At 47.8% G+C, this 11,755-nt stretch overlaps 1 pseudogene; it reads right to left on the bottom strand.

Annotated features, from left to right (window-relative positions):
- Positions 1–8,296: 8,296 nt before the first annotated feature.
- On the bottom strand, positions 8,297–11,398 carry LOC109770197 (wall-associated receptor kinase 3-like; annotated as a pseudogene).
- Between the last annotated feature and the right edge of the window lie 357 nt (positions 11,399–11,755).

The following is an 11,755-nucleotide window of genomic DNA, read 5'->3' as shown; positions in this document are numbered from 1 at the left end:
GCAACAGTGAAGAAAAGGAAAGCATCAGCTTCATCAGATTCTTCAGCTCCGAAGAAGATGAAGAAATTGACCAGCTCAGTTGCAAACCCCATTGATGCTGTTCCGATCTCAACCATGCCATCAAAGTACCTTGTTCCTTTTGATGAAGAATATGAGATCCCTGGCGGATCTGATGAAGAAAATCCTTCTACTGCTTCGTCAGAGCAGATGGATGAAGAAATTGAAGTGGATGAAATCCCTTCAACTCCAGCTGTTTCCTCACCTATGCCTCAGTTTACTGCTGAAGAGGCCGGCGTTGAAGAAATAGAAGATGAAGACGTGGACATTGGCTGTACCACACCAGTGATGAATGATGACTTTTGGGAAAGTCAGCACCCCAACTCTCCACTCTTCACACCTTTACAGCAAATTCCTCAGTCCCCTGTTGCTACTGAAGTACAAATGGGATCTGAAGAACCTCGTGCAACCCCATCTGTCCATGAAGAAATTCCAGCCACTAGTGCTGAAGAAAATATACATGAAGAATTGAAGACCCAGGCTGTCATTGGAGTAGAAGCTGAAATTCCTCAGCCTGAAGAACCTGAGATTGCGATTCCTGAGGTGATAATGCAATTGACTGACACTCCTCAGCCCAAGCCAAAGGATCCATTCTCAAAGAAGCAGAAATTCAAGGCTGATGATTTCTTTGGCGAGCACGTGTTCTTCACTGACTGCAATCCCTATTATTCTGCTCGTCTTAGAAGGAAGCGCTTCTGGACCGCCAGCCATGCCAACTTCTATTCTTCACTGCTCTTCAACAAGGACAAAGTCTTCGACCACGAGCATATTCCTCATGTGGACATGGAATCACTGCCATGCTTCACTCCTGTCCCCAGTGTGATTCATGACACAGGCCTCTTCAACTTTTGCACAGACATAGTTGATTGGAATGAAGAACTCATTCTTCAATTCTACGCAACTTTGCACATCACAGGAGATCCTGACGATGTGAACTCCTGGGTTTTGGACTGGATGATTGAAAATACTCACTATAAGGCACCGACCACTGAATTACTTCACGCCCTGCCCATCAGTTCTCCACCTGAAGGAGCTCGTTGCATGTACCAAGAACCTAAGCTTACTGATCACTATATGCAAGTGCTGATGAAGCCATTGAAACCAGGTCAAGCCTCAAGGACAAAATTCCTCATGAAGGAATTGCAGTATGTACCAAGGACAGTCTATCGCATTCTGACGAAGACTATGAGTCCAATCAAAGGCCACGACTCATCTGATGAGGAAATTGTTGGCATCATGAAGAATCTGGTTTTCAACATCATTCATGGCATTCCTGTCAATTATCACGATTTCTTCATGAGGACTCTGCCAAATGTTGCACTTTCACCGTTTGAGCTGAAGCCTTATGCACCGTGGATTATGAGATTCATCACAACAAGGTCTTCACTCAACTACAAAGCTGATTTTCAGAATCACCTCAGCTACTTGCCCCCGATTGAAGTCCTCAAGCGGACCTATTCCTCAGCTGACGAAAAGGGCAAGGCACCAACTGTTATAGATGAAGGCATTCGTCCATTGGATGGTCAATTTCGCAAGGCTGCATCTTATTCCACCAATGATGACTCTGCCACTCATGATTCTGCTGCCCATGCCTCCAAGCAAAATCCTCAAGCTACTGCTCCTCGTGTGATGACTGACCGTGAGCTTCTGCTAAGTCTTCACCAGAAGGTGGATCGAAACCATAAATGGGTTAAGCGTCAGTTTGGTTCAATTCTTCACAACATGACTGCTACACATAATGAAGTGAAGAAAACCCATTACTACCTCCATGAAGTCTTCGGTCGCACCTGGGCTGTTCTGTCTCACATTTACAGCGAAGAAGATCTGAAGAACATGGGTCTCAAGGAGGACTTTGACTGGTCTGCACCTCCACCAAAGAAATACAAGAAGGTCAAGGTTCCTTCCTTGGTGGCCAGCTCCTATTCTTCATCACGCGAAACTGATGAGCATGAAGACTTGGACGACACTGCGGCAGGCCCTACATCAATAAACGACCCCAACAACGCTGGCGCTCCTTCATCAACTTGATATTCTTCAGGGGCGTTAGTCCTCATTTTTGAACCTTTTGGTCATTCGATGACAAAGGAGGAGAAATTTGAGTTAGTCTTCAAGCGGGTCTATCTTTTATGGGCGTTTTTTTTCTAAGTTACAACTCTCGTTCTTCTGATGACTTTGTTGGATCGAGTTGTAAACTTAAAACTCTATGGTGGCCTAATACTTTTGCTGTTTCTTCTGCATGCTTATTCCTTGTTAATGTTATTGCACGCATGCTGAATTACATCAGTCACCATATTTCATCATGCATTTCAAATTCTTCATATATTATGTCAAATGCGTGTATGAATTACAAGATATAGGGGGAGATCTCCATGATTTAACTCTTCAAGTGTGCATTGCTTCAAAAGCAAATTCCTCACTATGCACATCTTCAGGGGGAGTTCTTCTATATCTTGCAATCAAATTCCTCAATATCAGTATTTACACTTCATATGTTTATCCCCGTTGAAAACTTAACCTATATTGTCATCAATCACCAAAAAGGGGGAGATTGTAAGTGCATCTAGTGCCCCTTAGTGATTTTGGTGTATTGAAGACTTATAGGTTAAGGGTCTAATGTGTTTATGAGCGTACACAGGTCTATAAGTCTATGAGGAGTTTGATATTTACAGAGAAAGTCGACCCCTAAAAATGAAGTTCTTCGACTGAAGACTTTGGATTTCTGAAGACTTTCTAAAGACTTTGAAAGTGAAGTAATTGGTGTGACCTTGAAGACTTGGTATTCATTTGAGGAACATGAAGCGTGAAGACTTTTGTTTTCGTAGTTTCATTTTCTCTTTCTTGAGTCATAGGAAACACCGTACTGTTAAAGGGGGTCGAGGAAATACTAAGGAAAAATTTCCATGTGATGCTCAACTCAAAATCCTACACCTACCAATCCCTTCGAGTGAAGCCATTGGAAATCTCATACAGTTCAGTCATATTCTTCAGTGACAGAGACGAAGTTCTTTTGGTCTCTGAGGAATTTGTTCTGACTGAGGAGTTAGGAATTCGCTAGTGCGGATTGCCTACACAGTGAGGAACATGATAGCCCTGAGGAATTTGATACTCAAATTTCCGACCGTTGCTGTGCTATGCGCCAGCTGTCCCAAAATATCTACCCACCTAACGGTCATATCATAGAAGGGCATTTATGTCTTCTCATGTCGGGCTGCTCCCTAGGCTATAAATAGCCGCCCCCTACAACCACTAGCTGGTTGGCTGCTCCGAGAGAAACTGACATTTGTCATTTGAGAGCATCCCATCCTCCGAGGACTTTGAGCGAAAATCATCAAGTGAGGAAAACCCAAACCCAAACACCTACAAACCCAAAGTGATTGAGCATCACTGAAGAGATTGATCCTGCGTGGATCCGACATTTGTTACCTTTGAAGACTGTGCTTCTTCCAGACGGTTAGGCGTCATGGTCTAGAGCATCCAAGAGGAATTGTGGATCGCCGAGTGACCGAGTTTGTGAAGGTTCGGAAGTCACCTGAAGACTTACCACGAGTGATTGGACGAGGTCTGTGTGACCTTAGTTCAAGGAGAATACGGTGAGGACTGTGTGTCCGGGACTGTTTGTCCTCAGGTTTAAATACCTAGCCGCTCCAACCAGATGTACAACTGAGACAGCAGTTGGAACTGGTCTACCAAATCATTGTCTTCACCAAGCTTACTGGTTCTATTTCCTCAACTCTTTCATTTCCTCATTACTGTGTTGTGTGCTTGTCATATCTGTGTTTGAATACTTTGACAGAAGACTTTCTCAATTTCCTCAGTTCAATTTCTTCAGTCTGTTTGTCTTCATCCTGTGCTATCCTGTGTTTACGCTTTCTGTACTCTGTGTTTGTCTTCATTTCATCATGATGACCATACCTATGTTCTGCTATGCTTACTCTTGAGTACTTATTCCGCTGCAAGTAGTTCTTCGCTAAGGAATTTCCCCACCCGCAAATTCCTCAGTCAAGAATTCATAAAAATCACCTATTCACCCCCCTCTAGTCGATATAACGCACTTTCAACGTAGTAGCAGGCATCGGCGGTGGCATGTGGCTCCTAGGCTCCGACATCTGATTCCATCAACCGGAAAGAAGAAGGAAGGGGGAAAAGGGGGAGCAAAGCAACCGTGAGTACTCATCCAAAGTACTCGCAAGCAAGGATCTACACTACATATGCATCGATATCAAGGAAATGGGCTGTATCTGTGGACTGGACTGCAAAATGCTAGAAGAGAAGGGGAAAGCCTAGCCTATCGAAGACTAGCATCTTCTGGAAACCACCATCTTGCAGCAAGAAGAGGGAGTAGAGTAGCATAAAGCAAAGTAGTAGAAGTGTTATCAACCTCGGCCAGAGATCCCATCCCGACTCCCTGCGAGAAAGCAATCCCAGAGCCATACTATCCAGTTATCACCTCATATCCATGTCTCATCTCAAGTATCCAGTTCTGGTTGTATCGATCGGGATACAACTCCAAGTGTCCGTTACTGTAGGACAGGCTATTGATAGATGTTTTCTTCCCTGCAGGGGTGCACCAACTTACCCACCACACTCGATTAACTCCGGCCGGACAAACTTTCCTGGGTCATGCCCGGCCTCGGCCAAACATACGCCGCAACCCGACCTAGGCTTAATAGAGAGGTCAGCACGCCGGACTAAACCTATGCCCCCAGGGGTCATGGGCCATCTCGCCGGGAACTCCTGCACGTTGCGTACGCGGCCGGTGAGCAGACCTAGCTACCTCCTTCAACAAGGCAGGTGCTTACGCAGTCCAACCCGGCGCGCGCCGCTCAGTCGCTGACGTCTATTAAGCTTCGGCTGATGTATACGACGCAGAACGCCCATACTATGCCCACGTGATGGTTAGTGCTATCAGGCCAGAGGCCCCTCGGATCAAATATCCAAATCGTAGTGGATTAGGAACGCGCGGTAACAAGTAGAGACTCACAAAATATGTGACCCCGTTGCCCCATCTTGAGGACTTGCGGCAAGGGCTAGGAATGCCCGGCCACGCCTCGTAATTATCTCGCGGGCACCCTCCAGGTCAACCCGACTCCTCATCACTCGCAAATATGCTCGCGCGGGTACCCCTCAGGGCCGACTCGTCTTTAGTAAGAGGGTTCAGTGTAAAGTCATAGTAACCAAAGTAACCGTGTGTCTAACACCAAGGGGAAAACCTGAGGAATCGCCCTCGACGGATTCCACTCGATGTAATCATCAAGGTGAACGTAAGAGGAACCACCCTCGAAGTTCACACTTGAGGGGTTGCACGACAGAGCCGTATCGGAAGTGGTTAAGGCGTAATCACCCTCGATGACCACGACCGAATAGCTACACTACAGGGTAACATCAGAAGTGCTGATGAGGTCTCACCCCCGGCACTCGATAGTAACCCAGTAGTGTCGAGCAACTAAGGGGAAAGTGATGTGCGGTGTCGGGGCCTGGTCTTCGATCCCGTTGATCGGGTCTTCGATGATGAAGCAGGGGCAACACGGACAAGGTGGGGGTCACTGATGGATCACTAACCAACCTATACTAAGCAGTTTAGGATAAGCAGGTAAGGTACAACAGCAGGTTACAAAAGCAGGCTATGCATCAGAATAGGAGCAAACAATAACAGTAACAAAATCTAATGCAAGCATGAGAGAATGGAATGGGCAATATCGGGATGATCAAAGGGAGGGCTTTCCTGGTTGCTCTGGCAAGGAGGGGTCGTCGTCGACGTAGTCGACCACAGGGGCAGCATCGGTCACGGGGTCTACCGGAGAGAAGAGGGGGAAGAAACAGTAAATATAAAGCAAACATAGCATCACAAAGCATAACGTGGCAATACGCTGTGCCGGGTGTGACCTAACGTATGGCTACACGATATAGGTGAAGGGGAAATTCAACTGTGAATGTATTCCCGGTTCCGGACCTGTGTCAGACAGATGACCGGAGGGGAAATGTTCCATGTTCAGATAGTTAGAGGCATCTGATTGGTAAACGGATCGCGTATTCGGATTCGTCTCGTCGTTCTTAGCAACTTTCATGTAGAAAACATTTTTATCTGAGTTACGGTTTAATTTCTATGAATTTTCAAAGTTGAAACAAATTCTGGAATTAATTAAATTAACAGAAAGGAATTACTACGTCAGCATGACATCACTGTGACGTCAGCAGTCAACAGGACGGCTGACAAGGTCAAACTGCCCAGTGGGGCCACTGGGACCCACATGTCAGCCTCTGTTGGGTTAACAGTGGATTAACTAATCTAGCAGGGTCAATTAGGGGTGTGGGCCTCGGGTGTCAGTGAGTGTTTTAGGTTAAACTAATTACTTTTATTTGTAAAACGTTATTAGACTAATTAACAGTAGGGGGGCCCATATGTCAGGTCAACCGTGCACAGTCAGCAAAATTGACCCGGTCAACCAGCCAACTGGGCCCGCGGGACCCAGCTGCCAGTGACCCTGGTGGTGGCCCCAGGTTGGCCACGTCGGTGGCCGGCGCCGAAGTTGCGCCGGCGAGCTCTCCGCGGCGGCGAGTTTGCCGGAGACGCTTGGAAATTCGCTACAGGGCACCGTTTTGCGCGGTTTTGCTTGCGTTCGAACGCTGACGGTGCCGCGCGTCGAGTGGTGGCGGTAGCGTAGCCGGACTTGGCCGGAATCGGCGCCAGCGACGAGCAGAGGCGGCGGCGCGTACGGGTGCTCGACGGAGACGGCGCTACGGCGTGTAGCAGCTTGAATGGAAGGGCTAGGCGTTCTCTAAGCAGCGCGGCGAGCACGTTGGGCACTAGCCCGTGACCAAAAGGTCACCGGAGACGCGCATGGCGAACAAACGAGGCGGCGGTGGTTCGGGCTTCGTCGGGGTAGTGGCTACGGGCGGCTAGAGAGGGCAGGGGACGGCGCGTTCGGCGCAGGAGCTCACCGCGGGAGCTTGGGGTCTAGGCAGAGGGCTCGGAGAGGTCCGGTGCAGCAGATCAGCCGCGAGGTCGTGTGGTGGCCGTCGAGGAGGAAGACGAAGGGGATCCGGCGCTGGGGTGGCTCCCGCCTTGAGGTCGTTGGTGCGGACGAAGCAGAAGACGGTCGTGGGGCTCGTGGACACATCGGGGCCGCGAGGAGGGCACGGTGGCGCAGCAACGCGGTGGCGACATTGAGTCGGGCCGAGGTGGATCTGGAGAAGGGGGCGAGGCCAGAGGGAGAGAGGGGAGAGGGGGCGTCCAGGGGGAGTGAGTGGGTGCGGGGAGCCCGAGGTGTCGTGGGGACGTCGCCCTTATCCCTTCCCCGACGGGGACGGCGACAGGGTTCGGTGGCGACCGGCGAGCGCGGTCGCTGGGTCGGGTGAACAGAGAGGAGGGAGGCGACCGGGGGAGGTGGGCTGCTGGGTTGGGCCGCCCAGATGACTAAGGCCCAGGAGGGTCAGAAGGGGGGTTTGTTTTTCTTTTACTTTTGCTCTTTTCTTTTTACAGAAAAAGCATGGTAATATTTGGGCTGCCAAGAGGATTTTGTAAAATGTGGGACTTGGCCACATAATTACATTGCAATAGTTAGCACTGCCACAAAAAGGTTGTGAGGCTTTTGAAATAGTTTGAAATTTTTATAAAGTAAAAATCCATTTAAACTATTGTTTTAGCCACTGCTTTAATTGCTTTAGGCCATTTAAACACCTTGCAAAAATGTTGGTTCACCACCAATATTAACAAATGACTATTTGCCACAAGATGAACATTTTAGATCTCCTGTCTGACAAATAAGAGTTTTGACTTTAGATTGAATTTGAATTTGAATCGATGATTTGGATCAAGTGAAGATTAGCAACAGTAACAATGATGACAAGGCATCATTAGAAGGGGATTACTGTAGCATGATTCTCGGGGTGTTACAGTGTACTACTCATCCTGGCGATGATAAACACAAATGGTATTTATAGTGTACACGCAATGTTAACATTTTGCAACATTTTGATATGCCATATAAAGAATAAGTTAACCACTAGCTAATAGCTTTTTTTTAGAAAAAGGAGGATTATACCCGCCCTCTGCATCTAGGCGATGCATGCAGCTATTTTATTAATTATTCACAAAGACCTTACAAAGTAGTACATCAGTTTGTCCAAAGCCACCATCTTAGCAACAACTTTCGCTATTCCTAACCACTTGATGAAGGGGTGCCGATAGTCCGAACCTAATACCACTAGCTAATAACTATAGTACACGCAAACATAATTCGTAATTCTCCAAACTTCCTGCAATAAGTTATACTAAGATAGGAACATAGCAACTTAAAGAACATTGAATTATTCAATGGCAAGTGGATCAACGTGGAAAGCTTGCTGATAGTAGGAGTGACTGCTCGGCGCTATACTGCCTGCTATTTTCGGCATTGTTGTTGCTTATTTGAGCTGGTGTGCAGTTTAGCTCAGCAGAACGCCCCTTTTCGGTATTTTTATTTTCTACTAACAATCTTTCCAGTGCCATCTCCACTTGTCTCATGGTTGGCCTCTCATCACCCTTCAAGTTTAGGCATCTTGATGCGAGTGTTGCAACCTCTTTTGCACCCTCCAGACACTCCGAGATGATTTGAGGATCTAATATCTCACATAACTTATCCTGGCTTATTACCAAGTTGAAATGTGCAATAAGGCTTGTGCCTTCTGAGTGCATGAAAGCGGATGGTTTTTTTTCTTGTGAGCAACTCAACAAGTATGACTCCGAAGCTATAAACATCACTTTTATCAGTCAACCTACTTGTTTGGTAGTACTCGGGGTCTAGGTACCCAAATGTACCTTGGATGGCAGTTGTCACTCCCGTTTGATCGATAGGGATACCTCGAGAAGCTCCAAAATCTGATACTTTAGCAATTAAACGATGGTCAAGTAGAATGTTGGCAGATTTAACATCTCTGTGTATTATGGATGTCAAAGCGGATGAGTGCAAATAGGCCAGAGCACTTGCGGTGTCAATAGAAATCCTCAATCGATCCTGCCAAGACAAGGATAGGGCACCTTCAACATGGAGATACTCAGAAAGAGTTCCGTTTGAGATGAATTCATAAACCAGTAATGGGACTTGTGTCTCCAGGCAGCATCCAAATAGCCTCACAACGTTTCGATGGTTAATCTGTGAAAGGATGGCAACCTCGTTTATGAAATCTTCAATTTCTCTTTGGATTGTAATTTTTGATTTCTTGATGGCAACCACATCCTGATTTGATAGTATACCTTTATACACAGTACCATGGCCACCACCACCAAGTTTGCGGGCCTCATCAAACTTGTTTGTGGCCTTCTCAAGTTCTTCTAAGCTAAATATCATCCTTTCAGCAATGTCCTTGTCCACCAATTGCTGTAACAATAGACCTCGATTTTGCTTGAAGTACTTCGCTCTGAGTCTCTTAGCCTGTTGAGCCTTTAACTTGTGCTTGAAATATATGATACCAGGCACTAGACAAATAAGGCTTATGCCACCGCCAACTGCTAGACCCACAAACAAACCTGTGAAGTGTGATAAAAACATATGAATCGTGAACATAATTGCGATTTTCATGTATGAAGATCTTTTGGTACATTAGAATCTGCAATAAACTTTCTCCAAATTCAGTTTAATTGCAGTTAATCAACATGCTTAATGCTTATTTTTAAGCTGGCGTTAGAGAAAAACTAAAAAAAAAGTAACGTGCAATGTAAATCGAGCCTCATTTTGGGATTGCTAAATGTAATGTTCCAAACTATTTTTTGCGAGGGTAATAACCTGAACCTATTCCATGGAAAAGTAGCCGCATAAATAGGTGCAAGTTAGCCAGGAAAAAAACAGGACTGCAATATCTGGGGAATGTTCCTTGAGAGAGTTTTTTCCAACGAACGTCAAACTTGCCATGTGATGAATCAACTAAACTTACCATGGTAATTTTGTAAGAATTATCATGTTCAGAGGCAAAAACTGCCATTAGTGCGTTTGAAAAAAGAAAAGTTGTCATGCTTCATAGAAAAGATGCCGTCCGTTCGATCGTGATCAAAAGGCTTTGGGGGTGTCCCCTGGAATCTCCTCCCAGGGAACGTTCCCTAGTTATCTTTCCGAAAAAACATAGTACTTAAACTTGGAAATTTTTAGAAAGTGTGTTACCTATAGAGAGTTTTCGAATACACCCGTTTCTGATCCGGGGATCACCTTGTGTCCCCTCAGGACAAAAGCACGAAAATGACCCTGGTCTATTTTTGCATCCACCGTAGCAGGAATATGCTTCCGGACGCGCACATTCGTCGATATCTAAATAAAACCATCAGAAACCAATCAAACATATGCGTTGTATGTGTGATCAGTTCAATTACCAAATGATTCACATAATTCCATGTTTTGGTTACGAACCTCGGCATCCATCTGGTATGTATGGGTTTCCCTCGTAGCCGGGTGAGCAGTGACAAGAATGACCGCTGCGAGACAGGCCTGTGGCGTCGCGGCAGAGGCTATTGCTGCTGGAGCAGGCAGTGCCGGAGCCGGGCGCGCCATCTCGGCCGGTACACTCCGATTCACCGATGGCCCAGTCTAGAGTCGCCGGAACCACTGGTTTTTCCTCGTTCGGCAGCGGCCCGAGGTTGGTGGCGTTCCCATCGAACCACTCCGCGTCCGCTATGAACACAAGTCCCATGGCCGGAAAGAAGAAGGATGGCATCATGTCGCCCACGGGGGACAGCTGCACAGTGTAGGACGTGAGGCCTACGTAGATGGACGTCTGGCAGCAGCTGACGCCGGAGCAGTGGTCCATAGGTTGGGACGCCAAGGCCGGCAGCCCCGGGTTGCTGTTCACGTAGGCGCAGATGGACGTGCAGGCGGCGACGACGTAGCTGCTGTTACGCGCGTCCAGGAGGACGGCCTGCATGTTGCAGCCCCTGACGACGAGCTGGTTGCGTTGCCCCGTGAGATAGAAGGGGCCGGCGCCGGCGAGGCCGCTGCCCCATGTGCCGACGCCAGGGACGACCGTGTCGTTCGTGTCGACCACGCTGCTGACGCGCACCGTGGTGTTCTCGAGGGATATCTCGAGGACCTCGACGGTGCCGTCGCCGAGAAACAGCTTCGGCGGTCGGTGGGAGCCGTCGTCGTTGCATGTGAGGTTGAAACCGTCGAGGTAGCAGCCCGGGCCGATGCCGAACGGGTAGGGGATGGCTATGTCGCCGCAGGAGCTCGGGCAGCCCGGCAAGGCCATGTTGGGCGGGACAGCCGCTTCCCCCCACCCGGCAGCTTGCAACCACAAGGCTACCACCACCACTGGCACAACGCGAGAGGGCACCATTGATTGATTGAATTTGATGGTTCAGCTACGTCTTTTGCTCCCCTTCAAGTTGCGCCCCGGCCGGGTTATATACACACACACACCCTGCCTGCTGAACACTCCCTATGCTGAAGATTTGGTCTGCTAACGTGCCCAAGCTTCCAAAGAAAAGTAGAACCATAAATGCATTCCGATGCTAGTAGACGGTCAAGGTACAGGTCGCGCCGGACTTTTGATGTTGCGGGGAGTTTTTTTCCTCATACCATTAAATAGGTGAGAGCTCAGCTGCCTTGATCGATGGGTTCACTGTAGGTTGGTTGACTCCATAAGAGCAAGTACAGTATGATGACATGACTATCCCCCTTAACGTGTAAGGGCATTTTGGGCATACGGTGCTTAACGTATCCCGCGCCGTATGCGG

The sequence above is a fragment of the Aegilops tauschii genome, chromosome 2, assembly GCF_002575655.3.
Source record: "Aegilops tauschii subsp. strangulata cultivar AL8/78 chromosome 2, Aet v6.0, whole genome shotgun sequence".
Taxonomy (NCBI): domain Eukaryota; kingdom Viridiplantae; phylum Streptophyta; class Magnoliopsida; order Poales; family Poaceae; genus Aegilops; species Aegilops tauschii.
The sequence above is the reverse complement of the archived record's forward strand: the minus strand, read 5'-3'. Positions and strand labels throughout refer to the sequence as shown.